We start from the raw sequence: 14,799 nt of genomic DNA, 5'->3' as shown, positions 1-14,799 counted from the left end.
GTGGGTCCTGGAGTGAGGAGGTCGAGAGAGCGGAGGAGATGGAGTCAGCAGGTGTGACGAGGGGGGGGGGACCCCTTCATTGAACGCAGCTCAGGTGTGATAGCGAGTGATAGCGATGTGGAAGACTCATTAGCCATGGCTTTAAATGTGTTATTGGCTGACAAGAGTATAGGGAAGGTTGGGAGTCCAGACCTAGTTCTTGGGTCTGTTGTGGATCAGGGCGTGGAACAGGATCTGTGGTCTGTGCAGTGTGATAAGAATATTTTGATGCAAGCGGTGGAGGTGGAGGTCCACCGGGAAAATGTATCAGACGACATGATGCAAGCAAAGGGAGCATCATGGAAGCGCGCTGCTGCGCTATCTGACTCCGAGGACGTGATCACGCCTGCTCAGCGCACTGGCAAAAAGTCCTGGGCGGAAGTTACGCAGAGAGGACACAGCGGCCCTAAGGGGCAGGAGTTGGTTAAGACCGTTTCTAAAGGGGAAGAGAGGGACCGAGGTGTCACGAAACGATCTGGTGGCAAGACAGTACCAGGGTCAAGAAGGAAAACCACTCTGTAAGCTTCAAGTGCATGACATTGAACATTAATGGATTAAGATCAGAGAGAAAGTGTGTATGGTTTAGTGAATATTTGGTGCGTAATAGTGTTGACGTGGTGTTCGTGCAGGAACACAACTACAGACCAGGTTATGAGTTGAAGGTGAATGGGTATAATGTGTATGTGGAGCATGTGATAAGGTTGAAAGGAGGAGTTGCCATCCTAGTAAGGGAAACTAGCCCGTTCGTAGTGAGGCATTGTGAGGGTGGGGAGGGGAGGGTGATTCGTGTAGATGGGTGGTGGGGTAGGGTACAGATGAGTTTGGTGTGTGTGTATGGTCCGGCAGAGGGAGATGTGCGTATTAAGAATAAATTTGTGAAGGATGTCCTAGTATATTATTTGCGTGCTTTGCCGGGTGTAGCTGTAATTGGTGGTGATTGGAATTGTGTGATAAGGCGTAAGGATGTGGAACCTAGAGGGGCAGGGTATTGTTTGGGGATTTTGGGGGAATTATTAAATGGAGTGGGGTTAATGGACGTTGGAGGTGGTGGGGTAGAACATACTTTTGTAAGACGTGGATATGCGGCTAGACTGGATCGATTGTATGTGCCCCGAACAGTAATAGTGAGCAGAGTGCGTGTGGTGGACGCGGTTTTTTCGGATCACAGAGGAGTAATGGTGGACCTAGAATGGGAGGGATTGCCTAGAAGGGGTCAAGGTTATTGGAAGTTAAATGTGAAGCTTTTGCAGGGTGAGGAATGTCGTCAGTCTTTTGCGCAATTGTGGGAACGGTTGGTGGATGACTCGCCGGGGGATGATGAACTGGTAAATTGGTGGGATTCGGTGGCTAAAAATCGTATCAGAGAATATTATATTTGTCGTGGGAGGGAATATAATCGGTTAAAGTATGGGTTTCAAAGATATCTTGAAGGGCAGCTGCGTGACTGTTATGCAAGAGAAGGAGCAAGCTATCCAGTGCAGGACATTGAGGGTTTAAAGGAGAGTATTAGGGTATTGCAAAACGAGCGTTTTGATGGTGCGCGAATTATGGGAGGATTGAAGAAGTGCTATGGGGTTATCGGCAGTCGGCTTGCGTGTTAAGAGGCCAGAGAAAGAGGAGAGCGACTATGGAGATGATGGGGTTAAACGTACATGTAGGGATGGAAGGGTATAGAGCGGATCAAGCATTGGTAACGACAGAGGGTATGAGTGCATATGTAGACGCTTGGTTTTAAGTCATATACGCAAAGCGTGGGCTTCCGTGAGGTGGCATTGAGGGAAATGGGAGAGTATGTGCAGTGTGAGCTTGATGGTCAAGATCGGGTGACATTAGGTGGGCCGATTACGGAGTGTGAGATTTGGCAGGCGTTGTCAGGAGTGAGCTTGGGAAAGGCGCCGGGTATAGACGGACTGCCAAATGATTTCTACGTAAAGAATTGGGGGGTTCTGAGGGGTTTTTTAGTAAGGCTGTTTAACATACTTAAGGCGGCTGAGGTAATGGGAGAGCAGCAACGGACGGCCGTTGTGGTGTTGGTACCGAAATGGGAGCAGTCAACGGTAATGGATTATCGGGCACTTTCGCTTATGTGTGGAGATTATAAGTTGTTCGCGAGAATATTAGGGAACAGAATCAAGAGGGTAATATGCAAGGTAATTGATAGGGGGCAATATGGGGTGCCAGGAAGGTCGATGTATGAGGGGCATGGCATGATTCGAGAATTTATAGAGAAACGGGGGGAGTTGGGTGATGAAGGTGTATTGGCGTTAGATTGGAAGGCTGCTTATGATAGTGTAGAAAGGGAAGCGTTATGGAGGTTCATGCGTTGGCAAGGTTTTGGGGAAGAAATAATATCTTGGGCAAAATTATTGTATCAGGGGGCGTCGATGAGGGTGCAGGTTAACGGGAGGCTAGGAGTTAAAATACAGATGCGACGGGGACTGCGCCAAGGCTGCCCACTATCACAAATATTGTTTGCGTGTATACAGGATCCATTTTATAGGGCCATTCGGAGGTGTGTTGCGGGAGGTGGGGAGGGTACTGACCAGGGGGAGGGGGGGCTGGTATCGTAGGTTATGTGGATGACACGACTGTTTTGGTGAGAGGTAATAGGGATTTGCTTAGGGTGGGTAAGGTGGTGGATGTGTTTGGGGAGGCTTCATGTATGAAAATTAATGTTGAGAAGACTAAGTTTCTAGGCCTAAGGGATAGTACAAATGGGGATGAGGTGGTAGGGGGTGGGTGGAAGGTGGTGGATCAACTAATGATATGTGGGATAATTTATGTGAGAAATACACGGGTGGCTCAAGAGGTGAATTCGGTGCGAATAGTGGATGGAGTATTGAAAAGACTTTGTGGTTTGAGGGCGGCGCAACTAACGCTGCATCAAAGAGTAATAGTGACGAACGTGCTATTGTACAGCAAGATATGGCATGTCGTTGTCATGTACCCGCTGATGAGACGTGAGGTGAAGCGTTTACAACATGGGGTTTTTAGGTTTATATGGGGATCTGGCTGCGAATGGTTAAGTAGAGCGGTGTTAACACTTCCGGTCAGTCGAGGAGTTCTGGGACTTTTACCTCTGGAAAAAAAGGATGATGAGCGTGTACCTAAAACGAAGTTATATAAGGGAGGGGTGCGGGAGGGGAGGTGGACTTGTGCGAGTACGAAAGGATGTGCAACGGTGGTGGGGGGGTAGGGATTTAATAGTTGGTGAGGCCATGTTGAGGTTATTAATGACAGTGAGGGATCCGTCGTGTGTTAAATTGCGGGTCCTCGAAGGAGTGGAAGGTAGGTCAGTGGTGGCTGCTGTTGAAGGAGCATACCCTATGTATGCGTGGAACGAAATATGGACGCGTCTAAAACAATTACGTGTAAAACCGGGTGTTCGGGAGGTAATGTTTAGATTTTTACATGGGATTTTGCCGTCTGGGGTTGTCCTATTTAATAGGAGGATAAGGGAGGGAGGGGAATGTAGAGCGTGTGGAAGCATGATGACAATTTTGCATGCGGTATATTTTTGTGACTATAGAAGTTGTGCGGGTCTGGTTAGGAAAGGTGTTCAGGTTAGTGAGTGGGGGAGGGTTGCAGGTGTTGCGGGCTTTAAGTTTGGATATAGGTGGGGTGAGTAAGATGGTGGAGAATGCAGTGGCGTATTTGGTCACGGATTTTATATATACGTCATGGGCCATGAGGGAGGTGGGCGTGGATGAGAGGATAAAGGTGTTAGCTGCGACATTTTACGGAACTAAGTGCCGTAATAGGGAAATTTATGGAGGGAGTTGGGAGACTGCTTTTACTGAGGGCTATCGGAGTTTTCGGTTGAGGGATTTGTGGGATTTACGTGCAATGTAAGGGGTCGCGGCGGGCTGGCTTCCCGATAAGGACAGTGTGAAAGGGTTTAGTGTGGAAGAGAATGAATATAGTACTGAGACATAAGTGCCTTTGACTGTGTGATGAGCGGGTTGTGTTTTGTGAACGATACAAGTTCTTCAATTTAATTATTAATTATGCAATTGACAAAGGACGACAGATATCGTAATGTGATGGAATATTATATATCTGCAACGAAATTATTGGTATGTGTGTAATGAAATGACAATGTGGGTGCACTGTGTGAATGCGAAATATATATATACACATGAAGTATTGCGTGTGGTAGGAAGGCTTCAGTATTTATCGACGTGTGAAGGTCATGCACTGTTATGTTTTGTGCTAACAGACTTACATCTTAGTAGTGGTTTTAATGATATGGGTGAAATATTTTTAGAAAGCTTGACTTATCCTGTTTACTTATTACATATTGTTTTTTTTCATGGGAGCTCTATAGAGCACGTAGGTTTAGGTTACCGTTGAATTGATATATATTATAGGGTAATTGATGGATGACACAGGATTAGGTTTTTGTAGTTTCACTGGTTGTGTTGTAAAGTGTTTGTAACATATGTATATATTTATACCTTCCTCGAGAAGGTGATATGTTTGGGTGTTTAGTAGATATACGTTGTACATGAATCATGTAGAATTGAATTTTATATTATCTCAATACATTGAGTGATACTGAACGTATCATGTTGTTCAATATGGAATAATGAAAGTATTTCATACAATATACAGTTACATATAAAAATTGTTACGTGTCAGGTGGCTTGACATGCAAGAAGGGGGGGGGGTAGTGTTTTCAGAATGTAAGGTGTACATTCCGTGGCAGGATGTACAATCAGGAATTAGATGTACTTGCCAAGGAGTCTTTAGGTTAGATTTAGTGTTCCAGACATAATGTCATTACTTCAAGGATTGGAATGGTCATTGTTTACTGTACAGATTTGTGTCTTTCAGATGTAATATGTTAATTGGAAAGTACATGTACTATGCAGAATTTTTGTCATCACTGTTTTCACTATGTAATTTGTCGTTTATTTTTATATACTATGTATGTCTTTTAAATAAAATATAATAAAAAAATCTCTTCTATGTGCGGGTAATTTGTTCTCTTACTATAATGAAGCTAATTCAATTTATTTTGCTTCAAATGAGCAAATGACAAGCGTTTGATTCCAAAGTAACATTTACCAATAGTTTCCCTGACAGTAAAAATTAAACGACTATATTAAAAATATTTTACAAATCCTTTATCTCTTTGAATAGATTTTTAATTTACATTTGGCACTTACATGGTATAACAAAGTCCATTCTAAATCAGTGAAGGCTAGTTTTGTACTAACAGTAATATCATGCAAAAGAAGGAAATCAAGAAAGTATGCTAATACACACTGGTATAATATACAAAAATCTGTATTAAATACTGAAAGAAACCTGTACTAGAACAAGAAGAAGGTTCTGTAGGAGGAAGTACCCATGGAAAGACTAGAAGTGCTAAATAAGGAGGTACTGGAGGAGGGAGTGAAGCAGATACATATGTGTAATGGCCCAGAGAAAACGATTACAAATCACGATTCATTTTCTAATTTGACTGGGAAATCTGATGACGCTTAAATGTTGGTAATAAACAGTACAAAACTTTTGCAAGTCAATAAAGATTTAGTGTGTTTATTCCTCGACGGTATGAGCTGCTTACTACATTTTTTGCTAATTATTATTTTCTTTTTTTAGCAAGAGTTTCACAGGGTTATTTACAACCTAAGAGCTGTTACCTGCATCACCTCATTTGCAATGTAACTGTTGTTTGCTGCCCGTCTTGTTGTGTAGAAGCTGTCTACTCGCTGTCCACGAAGTGGAGCCAAGTGTCGTACCTTAATTAACAACAAGGGAATTGTACCTAACAGTAAGGCCACTCATATACCTCCGGTGTTGAAGGCTTTGTTGAAATGACATCTGTCTAGGTAGGGTCCAGACGAGAGACGAGTCGTCTTGCTCTGTCCGCGTACACTTAAATGGTCAATGATCAATATATTGACCATGAATTTCAATCTCTTCAACACTAATGAATGCAAATATTCTTAATGGTGTACTTAACAAAAAATCTATATACTTAACAACAAAAAATCTATATACTCGTATAAATAGTGTCTGAAGTAGCTAAATCTTCTTTGTATCTTCTACAATGACGCTCTTTGTTTCAGAAAAATTACTAGGCGAACGAGCTTCAATGAGAGCTTCAGCAGAGTTAATTCACACAATGCAGCATTAATATGGGCACTAGCACAACGAAAGATCTTCATGAGAGTCAATTATCACAACCGGAGATCTTCAGCTTTGTCAGGTCATACAGTGAGACATCTTCAATAGTATCAAGTCGCAAATCGACAATGCTTTTGCATGTCTACTTCACAATGAAAGAGCATCTGCTTGATCAGCTCCGACACAGAGAATCAGCATGGTTAACTCAAACAATGAGAGCTTCAGCATGATTAACTCAAACAATGAGAGCTTCAGCATGGTTAACTCAAACAATGATAGCTTCAGCATGGTTAACTCAAATAATGAGAGCTTCAGCATGATTAACTCAAATAATGAGAGCTTCAGCATGGTTAACTCAAACAAAGAGAGCTTCAGCATGGTTAACTCAATGAGAGCTTCAGCATGGTTAACTCAGTGAGAGCTTCAGCATGGTTAGCTCAAATGAGAGCTTCAGCATTGTTCAATTAACGAAAGAGCTTCTCCAGGGTTAACTTCTAACGAGTGAGCTTCGCCATGATCAGCTCAAAAAGAGCCTCAGCGTAGTTATACACGATGAGGCTCTCTCAGCGGAGAAAACAACTAAACTGATGGAACTGAGGCTTCTATAACGTTTTTCTTGTAAGTAATTAATGAAAAGAAAAAAGGAAATATTAACGTTTCATTGGTTGCGTGCAGTTGTGGATGAAGTATGAAGGTTGAGAGTTATTTGGCTTGAGTGTATGTAGGGACGTAGAATAAATAAAGAGAAAGAATTGAATGTTAATGTTATGAATGAAAATACCTTGCTGCTGAAGAAAGTCTTCTGTAAAAGTGAGATGAAACTGCCTCTCTTTTCCTCTTTTCCTCATTGCATTCCTTTCCCAGAGCTCCTATGACGTTTACGGTCTTAAGGTTCTTAAATAGTACTACTACTACTACTACTACTACTACTAATAATAATAATAATAATAATAATAATAATAATGAATAATTAAAATGTAATGAACAATTGCCAATACTCAATAATAACCCTCATGAAGAAAAACTCAGAAGGGGGATCGAAATATACAAATCAAACAATCTCTTGTGTTTCTATCTCCATGTGGGTTATTATTGAGCAATAATAATAATAATAATAATATAATAATAATAATATACTACTGAAAGGCAACTGGATCATCTAGCACTGCATACAGCAAACTTAAAAGGAGAGGAAGAGTTTCTTTGGGAAGGAGTGAGAAGTTTAAACGGGAATGATAAGGAGAGCTTGAATGAGAAGAAACAGGAGCGTGTAAAAGAAAAGGAAAGTGAGTCGGAATGGGGTGGAGGGGGAGAGATGGACTGGGAAGGAGAAAGAAAGACCTAGAATGAGGAGACTGAGAATGCTCAGTTCGATTTAGATGGGTCATGGGGTTTCATCTCCACACTGTGAATGGCCAGATGATGGTAACAGTGCATAAGTGTGTGTGATACGTATGCAACCTATGTAAGGCATCGTTATGGTAAGGAATCACTTGTGGAATTTGATGGATACAGTGACTCAGTTAACTCAATCAATGAGAGCTTCAGCATGGTTAACTCAAACAATGAGAGCTTCAGCATGGTTAACTCAAACAATGAGAGCTTCAGCATGGTTAACTCATTGACAGCTTCAGCATGGTTAACTCAAATGAGAGCTTCAGCATTGTTCAATTAACGAAAGAGCATCTCCAGGGTTAACTTCTAACGAGTGAGCTTCGCCATGATCAGCTCAAAAAGAGCCTCAGCGTGGTTATACACGATGAGGCTCTCTCAGCGGAGAAGACAACTAAACTGCTGGAACTGAGGCTTCTATAACGTTTTTCTTGTAAGTAAGAAATGAAAAGAAAAAAGGAAATATTAACGTTTTATTGGTTGGGTGCAGTTGTGGATGAAGTATGAAGGTTGAGAGTTATTTGGCTTGAGTGTATGTAGGGACGTAGAATAAATAAAGAGAAAGAATTGAATGTTAATGTTATGAATGGAAATACCTTGCTGCTGGAGAAAGTCTTCTGTAAAAGTGAGATGAAACTGCCTCTCTTTTCCTCTTTTCCTCATTGCATTCCTTTCCCAGAGCTCCTATGACGTTTACGGTCTTAAGGTTCTTAAATAGTACTACTACTACTACTACTACTACTACTACTACTAATAATAATAATAATAATAATAATAATAATAATAATAATAAGAATAATGAATAATTAAAATGTAATGAACAATTGCCAATACTCAATAATAACCCTCATGAAGAAAAACTCAGAAGGGGGATCGAAATATACAGATCAAACAATCTCTTGTGTTTCTATCTCCATGTGGGTTATTATTGAGCAATAATAATAATATAATAATAATAATAATAATAATAATATACTACTGAAAGGCAACTGGATCATCTAGCACTGCATACAGCAAACTTAAAAGGAGAGGAAGAGTTTCTTTGGGAAGGAGTGAGAAGTTTAAACGGGAATGATAAGGAGAGCTTGAATGAGAAGAAACAGGAGCGTGTAAAAGAAAAGGAAAGTGAGTCGGAATGGGGTGGAGGGGGAGAGATGGACTGGGAAGGAGAAAGAAAGACCTAGAATGAGGAGACTGAGAATGCTCAGTTCGATTTAGATGGGTCATGGGGTTTCATCTCCACACTGTGAATGGCCAGATGATGGTAACAGTGCATAAGTGTGTGTGATACGTATGCAACCTATGTAAGGCATCGTTATGGTAAGGAATCACTTGTGGAATTTGATGGATACAGTGACTCAGTTAACTCAATCAATGAGAGCTTCAGCATGGTTAACTCAAACAATGAGAGCTTCAGCATGGTTAACTCAAACAATGAGAGCTTCAGCATGGTTAACTCATTGACAGCTTCAGCATGGTTAACTCAAATGAGAGCTTCAGCATTGTTCAATTAACGAAAGAGCATCTCCAGGGTTAACTTCTAACGAGTGAGCTTCGCCATGATCAGCTCAAAAAGAGCCTCAGCGTGGTTATACACGATGAGGCTCTCTCAGCGGAGAAGACAACTAAACTGCTGGAACTGAGGCTTCTATAACGTTTTTCTTGTAAGTAAGAAATGAAAAGAAAAAAGGAAATATTAACGTTTTATTGGTTGGGTGCAGTTGTGGATGAAGTATGAAGGTTGAGAGTTATTTGGCTTGAGTGTATGTAGGGACGTAGAATAAATAAAGAGAAAGAATTGAATGTTAATGTTATGAATGGAAATACCTTGCTGCTGAAGAAAGTCTTCTGTAAAAGTGAGATGAAACTGCCTCTCTTTTCCTCTTTTCCTCATTGCATTCCTTTCCCAGAGCTCCTATGACGTTTACGGTCTTAAGGTTCTTAAATAGTACTACTACTACTACTACTACTACTACTACTACTACTACTACTACTACTACTACTAATAATAATAATAATAATAATAAGAATAATGAATAATTAAAATGTAATGAACAATTGCCAATACTCAATAATAACCCTCATGAAGAAAAACTCAGAAGGGGGATCGAAATATACAGATCAAACAATCTCTTGTGTTTCTATCTCCATGTGGGTTATTATTGAGCAATAATAATAATATAATAATAATAATAATAATAATAATAATAATAATAATAATAATAATATACTACTGAAAGGCAACTGGATCATCTAGCACTGCATACAGCAAACTTAAAAGGAGAGGAAGAGTTTCTTTGGGAAGGAGTGAGAAGTTTAAACGGGAATGATAAGGAGAGCTTGAATGAGAAGAAACAGGAGCGTGTAAAAGAAAAGGAAAGTGAGTCGGAATGGGGTGGAGGGGGAGAGATGGACTGGGAAGGAGAAAGAAAGACCTAGAATGAGGAGACTGAGAATGCTCAGTTCGATTTAGATGGGTCATGGGGTTTCATCTCCACACTGTGAATGGCCAGATGATGGTAACAGTGCATAAGTGTGTGTGATACGTATGCAACCTATGTAAGGCATCGTTATGGTAAGGAATCACTTGTGGAATTTGATGGATACAGTGACTCAGTTAACTCAATCAATGAGAGCTTCAGCATGGGTAACTCAAACAATGAGAGCTTCAGCATGGTTAACTCAAACAATGAGAGCCTCAGCATGGTTAACTCAATGAGAGCTTCAGCATGGTTAACTCATTGAGAGCTTCAGCATGGTTAACTCAAATGAGAGCTTCAGCATTGTTCAATAAACGAAAGAGCATCTCCAGGGTGAACTTCTAACGAGTGAGCTTCGCCATGATCAGCTCAAAAAGAGCCTCAGCGTGGTTATACACGATGAGGCTCTCTCAGCGGAGAAGACAACTAAACTGCTGGAATTGAGGCTTCTATAACGTTTTTCTTGTAAGTAATAAATGAAAAGAAAAAAGGAAATATTAACGTTTTATTGGTTGGGTGCAGTTGTGGATGAAGTATGAAGGTTGAGAGTTATTTGGCTTGAGTGTATGTAGGGACGTAGAATAAATAAAGAGAAATAATTGAATGTTAATGTTATGAATGGAAATACCTTGCTGCTGGAGAAAGTCTTCTGTAAAAGTGAGATGAAACTGCCTCTCTTTTCCTTTTTTCCTCATTGCATTCCTTTTCCAGAGCTCCTATGACGTTTACGGTCTTAAGGTTCTTAAATAGTACTACTACTACTACTACTACTACTAATAATAATAATAATAATAATAATAATAATGAATAACTAAAATGTAATGAACAATTGCCAGTGCTCAATAATAACCCTCATGAAGATAGAAACTCAGAAGGGGGATCGAAATATACAGAGCAAACAATCTCCTGTGTTTCTATCTCCATGTGGGTTATTATTGAGCAATAATAAGGTAAGGCAGCCGGGATTGATGGGATAAAGATAGAAATGTTAAAAGCAGGTGGGGATATAGTTTTGGAGTGGTTGGTGCAATTATTTAATAAATGTATGGAAGAGGGTAAGGTACCTAGGGATTGGCAGAGAGCATGCATAGTTCCTTTGTATAAAGGCAAAGGGGATAAAAGAGAGTGCAAAAATTATAGGGGGATAAGTCTGTTGAGTGTACCTGGTAAAGTGTATGGTAGAGTTATAATTGAAAGAATTAAGAGTAAGACGGAGAATAGGATAGCAGATGAACAAGGAGGCTTTAGGAAAGGTAGGGGGTGTGTGGACCAGGTGTTTACAGTGAAACATATAAGTGAACAGTATTTAGATAAGGCTAAAGAGGTCTTTGTGGCATTTATGGATTTGGAAAAGGCGTATGACAGGGTGGATAGGGGGGCAATGTGGCAGATGTTGCAAGTGTATGGTGTAGGAGGTAGGTTACTGAAAGCAGTGAAGAGTTTTTACGAGGATAGTGAGGCTCAAGTTAGAGTATGTAGGAAAGAGGGAAATTTTTTCCCAGTAAAAGTAGGCCTTAGACAAGGATGTGTGATGTCACCGTGGTTGTTTAATATATTTATAGATGGGGTTGTAAGAGAAGTAAATGCGAGGGTCTTGGCAAGAGGCGTGGAGTTAAAAGATAAAGAATCACACACAAAGTGGGAGTTGTCACAGCTGCTCTTTGCCGATGACACTGTGCTCTTGGGAGATTCTGAAGAGAAGTTGCAGAGATTGGTGGATGAATTTGGTAGGGTGTGCAAAAGAAGAAAATTAAAGGTGAATACAGGAAAGAGTAAGGTTATGAGGATAACAAAAAGATTAGGTGATGAAAGATTGAATATCAGATTGGAGGGAGAGAGTATGGAGGAGGTGAACGTATTCAGATATTTGGGAGTGGACGTGTCAGCGGATGGGTCTATGAAAGATGAGGTGAATCATAGAATTGATGAGGGAAAAAGAGTGAGTGGTGCACTTAGGAGTCTGTGGAGACAAAGAACTTTGTCCTTGGAGGCAAAGAGGGGTATGTATGAGAGTATAGTTTTACCAACGCTCTTATATGGGTGTGAAGCGTGGGTGATGAATGTTGCAGCGAGGAGAAGGCTGGAGGCAGTGGAGATGTCATGTCTGAGGGCAATGTGTGGTGTGAATATAATGCAGAGAATTCGTAGTTTGGAAGTTAGGAGGAGGTGCGGGATTACCAAAACTGTTGTCCAGAGGGCTGAGGAAGGGTTGTTGAGGTGGTTCGGACATGTAGAGAGAATGGAGCGAAACAGAATGACTTCAAGAGTGTATCAGTCTGTAGTGGAAGGAAGGCGGGGTAGGGGTCGGCCTAGGAAGGGTTGGAGGGAGGGGGTAAAGGAGGTTTTGTGTGCGAGGGGCTTGGACTTCCAGCAGGCATGCGTGAGCGTGTTTGATAGGAGTGAATGGAGACAAATGGTTTTTAATACTTGACGTGCTGTTGGAGTGTGAGCAAAGTAACATTTATGAAGGGATTCAGGGAAACCGGCAGGCCGGACTTGAGTCCTGGAGATGGGAAGTACAGTGCCTGCACTCTGAAGGAGGGGTGTTAATGTTGCAGTTTAAAAACTGTAGTGTAAAGCACCCTTCTGGCAAGACAGTGATGGAGTGAATGATGGTGAAAGTTTTTCTTTTTCGGGCCACCCTGCCTTGGTGGGAATCGGCCGGTGTGATAATAAAAAAATAAAATAATAATAATAATAATATACGACTGAAAGGCAACTGGATCATCTAGCATTACATACAGCAAACTTAAAAGGAGAGGAAGAGTTTGTTTGGGAAGGAGTGAGAAGTTTAAACGGGAATGATAAGGAGAGCTTGAATAAGAAGAAACAGGAGCGTGTAAAAGAAAAGGAAAGTCAGTCGGAATGGGGTGGAGGGGGAGAGATGGACTGGGAAGGAGAAAGAAAGACCTAGAATGAGGAGACTGAGAATGCTCAGTTCGATTTAGATGGGTCATGGGGGTTCATCTCCACACTGAATGGCCAGATGATGGTAACAGTGCATAAGTGTGTGTGATACGTATGCAACCTATGTAAGGCATCGTTATGGTAAGGAATCACTTGTGGAATTTGATGGATACAGTGACTTCCTGACAATCAAATCTGCAGAACAACAGCGTCGTGCTGTGCAATGTACTTCAACTGACATAAAGTTTGAAAGGTCCATGAACCTCACTACTACTCGGAAAACTTTTCTACATAACTAGAAGAACAAATCTCGACTGATTAACTTCCTCACAGAGGACCTTCAAAACAATGGGACTATAGTGAAATAACACTGACGCTCAGGCTGATCTCATAGTCTCTACGACGCACAGTACAAGTGAACAGACTGCCTCCTACAGGCGATGCAGACAAGTTTCATTTATATCTAACACACTGTACTACTAAACCAAACGCCCGTGGTAAGATTAGTGGCTGCCGAAAACGGGGTTAAACTGCTCATTTATGTGGAGTCACTGTACGGACTTCAATGCTCCAACATCCAGTTTCATTCCGGTGTATTTCGGGTACTTGAAAATCAACCAAGTGTTATAAAACCCATGTTGTCTGTAAAAATATTCAGCAAATATGTAATGATGAAGAAAATTGAAGGTGTTATTGTCGTGACTTAAACAATGGCGTTTAATTTCGACAGTTTATAAAAATAATAATTAGGCAGTACTCACTTGCATTAATTATTAAAACATTTTTTCTCCTGAACAATGTGTCACCTCTTTTATTTTAATTTAGTTCCATACTGAAAAAATCTGATTGCAGAATAGTGTGTTATTTAGATCATGTTAGAAAGTTTTTCTCCACCTATGGTTGAATTCGACTTAATGATCCTTCACTACTAATCAAGATTTCATCCGGAACCAGCTGTAAGTGGTCATAGAAGAATTGCCACCGAATTTTCGGTTTTCTTTTGCTTTCAGCAGTCAACAGCATTGTATAATCGATGGAAGATAAGCCTTTAATAAGCTTTTAATTTTTTTCATGAAAGCTGAAGAGTGCGTTTTAAAACTGTCGGTCTTGGTCCAATAATGCTTTATTCATTATCATGACGAACAGAATATTTGAAAATGTTTCACCCTCTTTTGCCCTGCGGTTCATTGGGCTACGGCTGCAAAATTTCTTTATTGTAGTCCCGTAAGTGAACAAGACGTCCTCATACATACATGGAGAAATACCGTTGTGTAAGTGGACGATTAACAAATCGATAAATATCAAAGTTATGTACTTTTTTGACATCAAGAAACAATTCTGCCAAAGGTTTAGATTTTGTTTTAGACGCAAATTGCGTCGGGTTGGATCCGAGGAAATTTTTTTTCACTAAAACATGAAAAACCGGATCCACTATATGTACTTCATATGGTCATAAGTCGGTAGTTGTCATGGTTCTCAGGTTACGTGATCATCGGTATAAGAATTGTTTACATCATTTCCCTCCTGTGCTGACTTGTCTTATCGAGATGGTACTGATATGAGCACTTGGTACAAATGAACAAAACGGAATCTCTTCTCCGGGAGGTATCCAACTCTCACAATATTGCATTTAACTAAGGAAACATCTCATTTATGGCGTTAATAACAGCCACACTTACCATAACTAAATGCAGTATGATTTATAAGCAAAGATTGTAAACAACTTACTGTATATAGTTTGTGGAATAATGATAATTGACTTTAAAGTTGTGATTCAGTTGGAAGTAATGCAGCAATATGAATGGAAATTAATCATGATAGTAGCATGTTCGTAATGACTGTA

The 14,799-nt window shown here is 40.5% G+C and overlaps 1 protein-coding gene across 1 annotated transcript in view; it reads right to left on the bottom strand.

Moving 5' to 3' along the window:
- Positions 1 to 13,765: 13,765 nt before the first annotated feature.
- The window catches only part of fusl (fuseless), a gene marked incomplete in the record, with an annotated part of 465,734 nt that continues 464,700 nt past the window's right edge, over positions 13,766 to 14,799 (bottom strand). Inside the window, 1 exon segment of the mRNA XM_070101756.1 lies at positions 13,766 to 14,799. This exon segment is cut by the window's right edge and continues 1,087 nt beyond it.

The sequence above is a fragment of the Cherax quadricarinatus genome, chromosome 5, assembly GCF_038502225.1.
Source record: "Cherax quadricarinatus isolate ZL_2023a chromosome 5, ASM3850222v1, whole genome shotgun sequence".
Classification (NCBI taxonomy): Eukaryota; Metazoa; Arthropoda; class Malacostraca; order Decapoda; family Parastacidae; genus Cherax; species Cherax quadricarinatus.
Note: the sequence above shows the minus strand (reverse complement) of the source record. Positions and strands in the feature narration are given on the sequence as shown.